The sequence below is a fragment of the Macaca thibetana genome, chromosome 13 (genome assembly GCF_024542745.1).
Source record: "Macaca thibetana thibetana isolate TM-01 chromosome 13, ASM2454274v1, whole genome shotgun sequence".
NCBI lineage: Eukaryota > Metazoa > Chordata > Mammalia > Primates > Cercopithecidae > Macaca > Macaca thibetana.
The window spans coordinates 74,882,429-74,893,940 of record NC_065590.1 but is presented as its reverse complement, the minus strand read 5'-3'; the positions used below and the strand labels follow the sequence as shown (position 1 = coordinate 74,893,940).

Below are 11,512 nucleotides of genomic sequence, written 5' to 3'. Positions count from 1 at the left end.
AAAAGTGGAGCACCTTTGAGCTAGAATAATGTAGAAAATTACACGTACTGATTTTTTTAAAAACAGGTGAGAAGCACCAGAGGGATAGGACTTCTAGAAGTTAGAATAATATGAAGTAATCAGGAAATATCTATGCCTACAGAAGCAGCAACTGTAAGAGAAACATTTGTTACACTTCAGAAATTGCTGAGGTTAATACTTTGTTATAATGGATTATAATATTTGACATTCATAGTGTTGACCCTGGAATCTTTCACAAAAAGCCTGGGGGTCAGGACCAGGAGGTAGAATTTTACAAGGCAATAAATGAAGGTATTTTAGGATCACCTCTATTAAAAAATGGTTTCATTTTTTAAAACTATCATTGTTTTAAGGTATGAATTTTAAAAATTATATGGATCATGTGTATTCCTAATGATATAAGATAAAATGAGGTATTTTTGTTCTAAAAAGGTATGGTTTCTGTAAATACAAATTACAATGTTTCAAACTCAACCAATATCATCTTTGTGTGCTAATGAGCAAAGTAGTTAGAACAGATTGTCAGTTTAAAAACAGGATTTGTAGGCCAGGCACAGTGGCTCACGCCTGTAATCCAAACACTTCGGGAGGCCAAAATGGATGAACAGCTTGAGTCAGGAGTTTGAGACCAGCCTGGCCAACATGGCGAAACCCCATCTCTACTAAAAATACAAAAATTAGCTGTGCGTGGTAGCAAGCACCTGTATAATCCCAGCTACTTGGGAGACTGAGGCAGGGAGAATCACTTGAACCCTTGGAGGTGGAGGTTGCAGTGAGCCAAGATTGTGCCACTGCACTCCAGCCTGGGCAATAGAGTGAGACTCTGTCTCAAAAACAACAAAAACACCATGATTTGTAGATGTGTGCAAGACACAGTACTGCTATGGCTAATAATGGTAAGATGACCATAACAATGTCTTCTCCTTGAATTTTTATATAATAATATTTTCTGAGTCATAACTGATTTTTTAAATAATGATTTCCAACCTAATTATTAGTTCATTAGAATTTTGTTGTTGTTGTTTGAGACAGAGTCTCACTCTGTCGCCCAAGCTGGAGTGCAGTGGCCCAATCTTGGCTCACTACAAGCTCCACCATCTGGGTTCACACCATTCTCCTGCCTCAGCCTCCCGAATAGCTGGGACTACAGATGGCCACCACCACACCTGACCAATTTTTTGTATTTTTAGTAGAGACGGGGTTTCACTGTGTTAGCCAGGATGGTCTTGATCTCCTGACCTCGTGATCCACCCGTCTTGGCCTCCCAAAGTGCTGGGATTGCAGGCGTGAGCCACTGTGCCCGGTCAGTTCATTAGAATTTTTAAAACAGGCTGGGCGGCCGGGCGCGGTGGCTCAAGCCTGTAATCCCAGCACTTTGGGAGGCCGAGATGGGCGGATCACGAGGTCAGGAGATCGAGACCACCCTGGCTAACACGGTGAAACCCCGTCTCTACTAAGAAATACAAAAAACTAGCCGGGCAAGGTGGCGGGCGCCTGTAGTCCCAGCTACTCGGGAGGCTGAGGCCGGAGAATGGCGTGAACCCGGGAGGCGGAGCTTGCAGTGAGCTGAGATCCGGCCACTGCACTCCAGCCTGGGCTACAGAGCGAGACTCCGTCTCAAAAAAAAAAAAAAAAAAAAAAAAAAAAAACAGGCTGGGCATGATGGCTCACGCCTGTAATCCCAGCAGTTTGGGAGGCTGAGGCGAGTGGATCACCTGAGGTCGGGAGTTTGAGACGCCTGACCAACATGGAGAAACCTCATCTCTACTAAGATTACAAAATTAGCCGGGCGTGGTGACACATGCCTGTAATCTCAGCTACTCAGGAGGCTGAGACAGGAGAATTGCTTGAACCCATGAGGTGGAGGTTGCGGTGAGCTGAGATCGTGCCATTGCACTCCAGCCTGGGCAACAAGAGCGAAACTCCGTCTCAAAAAAAAAAAAAAAAATGAAAAACAAAACAAAAAAACAGAACTGGCCAGATAATCCTATGTCTCTTCTAGTTGTGTGTGAGTAAATATGTGTGTTTTAAGTGTTACCAGTTGTAGTACTCCTGATGAATGGTAATCCTCCAAAAAATAAGTAGGAGACATGCTTGCTTCTGTTTCAAGTTGACTGTAAAATAATTGAAATTTTGATTAAAAATCGAAGTCTACGTATAATTAAGCATTGTTTTAAAAAGTAGTTTAGGAAGATTTGTAAAGTTTATGAACCATTATAAAACCTTATTTCTATGGTCTGTAAGACAGTTTTTTATGTAATAATGTCTCCATTTCCAGGAATTCCCCAAATACGTAGCCATTGAGCACCCCAATCCAAAATTCAGAATGCTCTAGATAAGAACATTTTTTGAGTGCCGATGTGAAACTTTAAAGGAAATGTTCATTGGAGCATTTTGCATTTCAGATTTTTGGATTAGGAAAGCTCAACCACTGTGTATTTCTGCACATATTCCAAAATCTGAAAAAATCTGAAACCTGAGACACCCAAGCATTCTGGAAAGGGTATACTCAAGCTGTATTAATATAGGCTTCTAAATTCATGAAAATTTGCATTGAATTAAAATATGAAGTAAATATTTTTAAATATTGTTTAAAATTTAGTCATTTAAAAAAATTTTGATGTAACAAAACATTGAATAAAATAATGCTCCTACAACTTAATAAAAATATTTTTCGTAGTCAACAAAACTAGTTGAATATTTTTAAATACTCATTTTTGTTAGTGCACATTTTAGCCACTTTTAGGCTTTAGGGAATTGTGACACTTTTTTGTGGGTGGGGGTGGAGACGGAGTCTTGCTCTGTCACCCAGGGTGGAGTGTGTGGTGAAATCTCAGCTCACTGCAACCTCTAATTCCTGGGTTCAAGCAATTGTCGTGTCTCAGCCTCCCTAGTAGCTAGGATTACCTGTGCCCAACACCACGCCCAGCTAATTTTTTTAAATTTTTAATGGAGACAGGGTTTTGCCATGTTGGCCAGGCTGGTCTTAAACTCCTGACCTTAGGTGATCCACCCGCTTTGGCCTCCCAAAGTACTGGGATTACAGGCTTAAGCCACCATGCCCAGCACTTTTGTTTTTAAAATAATGTCTTACTTTCATATGATTCTTTCAGACTGTGGTATGGCATTCTGAAACAAGTCTTAACAGAGCTAAAAATCACCCTCACCAATTCTCTGCACTGACATATGTACACAAAGTAATATTGTTTTATTATTCTCCTTCATAAATGGTTTCTTTAATTCAACCTTTGAGCCTTATACTACTTTTAAATTTCCCTTTAAAAACTGAATTACAGCCAGGCATGGTGGCTTATGCCTATTATCCCAGAACTTTGGGAGGCCAAGGCAGGAAGGAGGATTGCTTGAACCCAGGAGTTGGAGACCAGCCTAGGCAAGATAGCGAGACCATGCCTCTAAAAAATCGTAGTAATACTTTAAATTTAGAAAATATTCTGAATTAGAAGTGCTCCATTCCTCATTTGTATGCAGTTGTTCCTCTGTATACAAAGAGGATTGGTACCAGAACCACCGCATACCAAATTCCACTCATACTCAAGTCCCATAGTCTTCCCTGCAGAATCCAAGTATACAGAAAGTAGGCCTATCATTTATATGGGTTTTGCATCCTGACAGTAACTGTATTTTCAATCCTAGTTTGGGAAAAAAAAATTGTTTGTATGCCTGGGTACGGTATCTCACACCTGTAATCCCAGCACTTTGGGAGGCTGAGGCGAGAGGACTCTTTTGTGACCAAGAGTTCAAAACCAGCCTGGTCAACATAGTGAGACCCCATCTCTACAAAAGAAAAATTAGCTGGACATATGGCACCTGCCTGTGGTCCCAGCTACTTAGGAAGCTGTGGGGCAGGAGGATTGCTTGAGACTGGGAGGTTGAGGCTGCATTGAGCCATGATCACACCACTGCATGCCAGCCTGGGCGACAGATTGACACCCTGTCTCGAAAACAAAAAAAGTAAAAATTGCATATAAGTTGACCCACACTATTCAAATTTGTGGTGGTCAAGGTTCAACTGTAATTTCCTAGCAGCATTTTGTGTGTTTGAGAATCTGTTGACACTCTTCAAGTAAATCCCTAAATTACAACTTTGACATCAAAAAGCTAGACATTCTTATATTTTTGCACTACAAAACAATACATCAAAACTGCCATGCTGATTGGTTGTGGGATCGTGCCTGTGAATAACCACTGCACTCCAACCTGGGCAACATAGTACCTTGTCTCTTAAAAAATACATTCTGAAGAAACTTCTACTTATGAATATATTTTATTTGTAACAAACTTGTAAAAATTTTAGACCAAACCATGTCTTTATGGTTTACGGTGATATAAAAAATGTTTAAGAGAATGTTCCCTATACAAGGCATATGTTATTAAACATGAAATTTAGGATTAGTTTTCTCCTTGAAAATTCTTTTGATATACTGAGTTTGCAGTTTGGAGGTTACATTAGAGAAAGAATATAGGGAAGATTAAGATGGCAGTAGTAAAATGTTTCCCTACTTTACATTTTATATTGGCAGTATCCTCATTTCAGCTTTTCTATTTTCAGCAAGATATTTGCAAGTTTCTACTTTGAAGATATTTGGTTTATAGTAGTCCATGCTATACTAATGCTGTTGCTGAGATAAGTTAGATACTAATATGAAAAAGAATATTTGTGTAAAATATTTTGAAGTTGTAAATAGTGTATATACAAGTTGTTAATACTTATTTAAAAAGGAAGCATTCCCACCTGTAATAATTTTGTTACCACTAGACTATCAGTGAATTAAGTTTATCAAGAATAAAAACCTTGGTTTTTCTGTAATATTTGCCACTGAGCAATTTTTATTAAAAACCAAACAGAAGTATTTACACAAGAACAAATGAGATTACACAAAATGATAATGGGGAGAAATTTCTCATCTGGTGATAAAGGGGAAAAGATACTGTAAAAGCAGATTGCTGCTATTCACATAACAAACACTTGCTGAAGAATAAATGATTAAGTTCAATATTTTTGCTCTATTTTATACCTACTCACTTTGGTGGAATTAGTTCTCTATGTAAAGTATCTTTTAAATAGTAAGCACCATTTAATAATAAAACAACACATATGTTTTGTAATCCTTGTGGAGAATTACTTCCTATGATAATTATAGTCTCTTCATGGAAAACAGTAAAAACACTCATGTTTATGATGGGCCTAGGTACTAAATTCTTCATTCAATCTTTTTTACCAAATGGTATTTAATAAAATCTTTTACCTTATAAAAATTTTATTTTCAAAGGATTGTGCTAGTCGTGGCCTGAATAATAAAACATTGAGAAGAAACAGCATTTGAATTTGGCACCCGGAATGTGAAGGGACAAAAGATATTAATCACGTATTTATTAACCCCTTCCTGTATGAACCTAGTACTGTGCTGAGTGTAGGGATACAATGATATGCAAAAAAGACCCCCATAGGCCGGGCGCGGTGGCTCACGCCTGCAATTCCAGCACTTTGGGAGGCCGAGGCAGGCAGATCACGAGGTCTGGAGATTGAGACCATCCTGTTTAACACGGCGAAACCCCGTCTCTACTAAAAATACAAAAAATTAGCCGGGTGTGGTAGCAGGCGCCTGTAGTCCCAGCTCCTCGGGAGGCTGAGGCAGGAGAATGGTGTGAACCAGTGAGGCGGCGCTTGCAGTGAGCCAAGATCACGCCACTGCACTCCAGCCTGGGCGACAGAGCAAGACTCCGTCTCAAAAAAAAAAAAAAAAAAAAAGGCCCCCGCCCCCATATACACACACCCTGACTTTAATGAGCTTATTTTGCTGGGGACTCAGCCAATTAATTTCACAAATTGTAAAACTATTGCAACAAATGAGTAAAAAAGGCCTGTGGTGGTAAGCAAGTATATAAAAGAAGCTTCCTTTGAAGCAACGATGCTTAAGCTGAAATCTTAAGGAAAAATAAAAGTTAACTAGGCAAAGAAGGTAGGGAAAACTATTTCAGATAGAATCGCAGTTTGTGAGTGCGCTTGGGGGAAAAATATTTAAAAATACAAAAAGAAAGCCAGTTTGAAGTTTAGTAGTTAATGAAATTGAACAGGTAAGTCAGCACCATACCTGACATTCTAGGCCATTCTTTGTCAGAGCTTTTTTTTGTTGAGACGGAGTCTCGCTCTGTCGCCCAGGCTGGAGTGCAGTGGTGCAATCTCGGCTCACTGCAACCTCTGCCTCCCAGGTTCAAGTGATTCTCCTACCTCAGCCTCCCAAGTAGCTGGGATTACAGGTGCCCATCACCACACCCAGCTAATTTTTTTGTTTTTAGTAAAGACGGGATTTTTCCATGTTGGCCAAGCTGGTCTTGAACTCCCAACCTCAAGTGATCTGCCCACCTCCGCCTCCCAAAGTGCTGGGATTACAGGTGTGAGACACCGTGCCCAGCCCGTCAGAGCTTTTGAGTAGAAATACGGTATCAGAAATGTGCTTTTTTTTTTTTTTGAGACAAAGTCTTGCTCTGTTGCCAGGCTGGAGTGCAGTGGTGCGATCTTGGCTCACTGCAACCTCTGCCTCCTGGGTTCAAGCGATTCTCCTGCCTCAGCCTCTGCCTCTGCCTCCTGAGTAGCTGGGATTACAGGCACCCACCGCCACGCTCGGCTAATTTTTGTATTTTTAGTAGAGACGAGATTTCACCATGTTGGTCTCGAACTGCTAACCTCAGGAGATCTGCCCGCCTTGGCCTCCCAAAGTGCTGGGATTACAGGCATGAGCCACTGCGCCCAGCCAGAAACGTGCTTTTAATACTAAAGGCCAAGGTATGCAATTATACTCTTGACATATATTCAACAGAAATGCATGTACATGTGCCACAAGAGACATATGTACAAAAATGTGCACAGTTAACATTATTCAAATAGCCAAAAATGGAAACATGTCCATCAACACAGAATAGACAAGTTGGTATAATTATACAATGGAATCTTATGCAGCAATGAAAATAAATGAACTAAAGTCACATACAAGAACATGAAGAATTTCACAAGTATTATGTTGAGTGAAAGAGACAACAAAGAATTTGTACTGTATTACTTTATTTATATGAAGTTCAAACCCAGGAAAAATTAAGCTATAGTGTTTAGGGATGCATACTGAAATGCAAAGTCTTTTAAAACAGCTTTAGAATTCCTTGGCCAGGCATGGTGGCTCACGCCTGTAATCCCAGCACTTTGGGAGGCAGAGGCGGGCAGATCACCTGAGGTTGGGAGTTCAAGACCAGCCTGACCAACATGGAGAAACCCTGTCTCTACTAAAATTACAAAATTAGCTGGGCATGGTGGCGCATGCCTGTAATCCCAGCTACTAGGGAGGCTGAGGCAGGAGAATCGCTTGAACCTGGGAGGTGGAGATTGTGGTGAGCTGAGACATCACCATTGCACTACAAGTCTGGGTGACAAGAGCAAAACTTCGTCTCAAAAAAAATAAAAAGGGCCGGGCGCGGTGGCTCAAGCCTGTAATCCCAGCACTTTGGGAGGCCGAGACGGGCGGATCACAAGGTCAGGAGATCGAGACCATCCTGGCTAACACGGTGAAACCCCGTCTCTACTAAAAAATACAAAAACCTAGCCGGGCGAGGTGGCGGGCGCCTGTAGTCCCAGCTACTCAGGAGGCTGAGGCAGGAGAATGGCGTGAACCCGGGAGGCAGAGCTTGCAGTGAGCTGAGATCCGGCCACTGCACTCCAGGCTGGGCGACAAAGCAAGACTCTGTCTCAACAAAAAAAAAATAAAAATAAATAAAAAAATAAAAAATAATAAAAAATAAGGCTCCAAGGGCAGTTGTGAGGGTTAAAAGAACTAGATAATTAATGTAAAAAACATAGAATAGTTTTGGCATTCAATAAACATTGACTGTTATTATGTTAGCTATTAAAAACTTAAGTCATTTAGGTCAATGAAACAGGAGGGTTTCCAGAATTATACCCAATTAATTATACATGGGAAGGTGATGAAGGTAGCATGTCAAATTGATATAAAAATATGGAATATTAAATAAGTGGGGATACTGTATCAGATAGGAACATATTTGGTTGCAAGAAACAAAAATTCCTATGATTACTAGCTTCACTGTGAATTTATTTTTTCACATAATAAATCCAAGGTTACATAATCCATAACTGATACGGCAGTTTAACAGTGTTATTAATAACTCAAGCTCCACTTACTGCTCTATTCTGCCATCTTTGATGAGTGGCTTTCATCCTCATTGTCTCAGAAAAGTTATTTCACCTCTAAGTATTAATCTACGTTTCAAGCAGGAAGATGAAGCTTAAGAGACCAAATGGAGCACATCAGTCAAAGGTGTCCTTATTTAAAATCTCTGGAAGCCCCACTCAGTGGCTTCCATCCATGTCTCATGGGACAGAACTGAATCACATAGCCACCCCTTGCTGCCAAAGAGTTGGGGAAAGTATTTTAAGCTGGGACATTCCAGCCCTAAGTGAAGTCAGGGATCTGTTAGTGAGGAAGAATGGATGCCAGGTAGGTAAATGGCAATGTCTGACAAAGACATGGTAGGCCAGTCTGAAAAATGTAAAGCTGGGCTGGGCGCGGTGGCTCACGCCTGTAATCCTAGCACTCTGGGAGGCCGAGGCTGGCGGATCGCGAGGTCAGGAGATTGAGACCATCCTGGTTAACATGGTGAAACCCTGTCTCTACTAAAAATACAAAACATTAGCCGGGCGTGGTGGCGGGCGCCTGTAGTCCCAGCTACTCGGGAGGCTGAGGCAGGAGAATCGCGTGAACCCAGGAGGTGGAGCTTGCAGTGAGCCGAGATTGTGCCACTGCACTCCAGCCTGGGTGACAGAGTGAGACTCTGTCTCAAAAAAAACAAAAAAAGCAAAACGTAAAGCTGGATCTATACTTCACTCCTTATACCAAAGTACATTACCCATGTATCCAATATTTTAAAAACTGGAATAAGCTTTTCATACGATCTTTGAGAAGATGGAGCTTTCAAAGCATTACATAAAACACAGAAGCCAAAGGAAAAGTGATCAAGACACTTGAAGACCTGTCATTAAAAATGATTCTACAGGAAAAAGATAAACTACAAATCGGGGGAAAATATTTGTAGGACTTATGTAGACAAAGGACTAATTTTCTTAATAAAAACATTTATAAATCAGTAAATTTAAATGGGCAAAGGAAATACATGGACAATCATATGTATATAATATTAATATGTATAAATCAATAAAATGGGCCAGGGACGTAAATCAGCAATTCAAGGGGAGGGTAAAAAGACCAACTAATATATGCAAAGATGCACAAATTCATTCCTGATTAAATGTGAATGAACAACATTGGCCTCTCGGATTGCCAAAACTTTAAAAGATTAATAATATCCAGTATTGGTTGAGATTATTTATAAGCAGATATGATATTTCACTGATAGAGACCAGCATGACTGTCTCAATTGTTAAAATATTGAAATGCATCTGTGTCAATGGTAAATAGCATTATTGTAAGTACAACATTAAAATTAATAAATTGTGTAAATTCGAATATGGATTAATTTGTGTTCTGTGACAACTAGTGATAACCTCTTTGTTGTAGTGACACCTAAGAAACGTTTGTAACATCTGCTAGCTTGGCCTGCATCTTGGTAAATAATGTAGCTTCATTGTGTATTACCTTTGAAGCATTCCTTGTTCTAACAATTGCTACTGCTTTTAAATACTTTTAGTCTCATTTTTTTTTTTTTTTTTTTCTAGAGATGGAGTCTTGCTCTGTCACTCAGGCTGGAGTGCAGTGATGTGATCTCGGCTCACTGCAACCTCCGCCTCCTATGTTCAAGCAATTCTCTTGCCTCAGCCTCCCGAGTAGCTGGGACTACAGGCTTGTGCCACCATGCCTGGCTAATTTTTGTATTTTTAGTAGAGATGGGGTTTCACCATGTTGTCCAGGATGGTCTCTGTCTCTTGACCTCGTAATCCGCCTGCCTCGACCTCCCAAAGTGCTGGGATTACAGGCATGAGCCACCACGCCCAGCCTAGTCTAGTTTTTTATTTGGTTTTACTATTAGTGCATTGTAATTCTTAGGTAAAAAGTAAGTAGAGTGGCTAGGCACGGTGGTTCACGCCTGTAATCCCAGCACTTTGGGAGGCTGAGGCACACCGATCATGAGGTCAGGAGATTGAGACCATCCTGGCCAACATGGTGAAACCGTGTCTCTACTAAAATACAAAAAATTAGTAGGGCGTGGTGGTGCACACTTGTAGTCCCAGTTACTCGGGAGGCTGAGGCAGAGAATTGCTTGAACCCAGGAGGTGGAGATTGCAGTGAACCGAGATTGCACCACTGCATTCCAGCCTGGCGACACAGCAAGACTCCATCTCAATAAAGAAAAAAAAAAAAAAAAAAAAAGGCCGGGCGCGGTGGCTCAAGCCTGTAATCCCAGCACTTTGGGAGGCCGAGACGGGCGGGATCACGAGGTCACAAGATCAAGACCATCCTAGCTAACATGGTGAAAACCCCGTCTCTACTAAAAAAAAATACAAAAAACTAGCCGGGCGAGGTGGCGGGCGCCTGTAGTCCCAGCTACTCCGGAGGCTGAGGCAGGAGAATGGCGTGAACCCGGGAGGCGGAGCTTGCAGTGAGCTGAGATCCGGCCACTGCACTCCAGCCTGGGTGCCAGAGCGAGACTCCGTCTCAAAAAAAAAAAAAAAAAAAAAAAAAAAAAAAAAGAAAAAAAAAAAATAAAGCGTTTTCATATTTTAAAATTGAGGAATTTATAACAAATATTTGAAAATGAACACCCCAAAACTATTTGACACTATTTTCTATCAATGCTGAGTATATATACACCCTATAACCTGGCAACTCGTTTGTTTATCAAGTCATGTATACAGTGCTGTGTAATGGAACTTTCTGCATTAATGGAAATATTCTATATTCTATGCTGTTCATAAAGCCACTAGCCTCATGAGCACTTGAAATGTGGCTAATCCAACTGAGGAACTGATTTTCAATTTAATTTTACTTAAAGAGCCATATGTGGCTAATGGCTACTGTACTGACAGCAGTGAGTGTTCATAGCAGCACCATTCATAATTACAACCATTCATACCCCAAACTGGAAACCAACATAACAAATTATGGTGTATTCACATAATACAATATGTGAAAGTTGTATAGCTGCACATAAGAATATGAATGAATCTTGCTTGCCCTGGCATGGTGGCTCATTCCTGTAATCCCAGCACTTTGGAAGGCCAAGGTGGGCAGATTGCTTGAGCCCAGGAGTTTGAGACAGCCTGGGCAACATGGCGAAACCCCGTCTCTACACATACAAAAAAATTAGTCAGGCGTGGTGGTGCATGCACTTGTGGTCCCAACTACTCGGGAGGCTGAGGTGGGAGGATCAACTGAGTGTGGGAAGTCGAGGCTGCAGTGAGCTGTGATTGCACCACTGCACTATAGCCTGGGCCACATAATGAGACCCT

The 11,512-nt window shown here is 41.0% G+C and overlaps 1 protein-coding gene across 1 annotated transcript in view; it reads right to left on the bottom strand.

Annotated features, from left to right (window-relative positions):
- The window catches only part of DPY30 (dpy-30 histone methyltransferase complex regulatory subunit), a 937,477-nt gene that overhangs the window by 299,917 nt on the left and 626,048 nt on the right, over nucleotides 1-11,512 (bottom strand). The window lies entirely within an intron of this gene.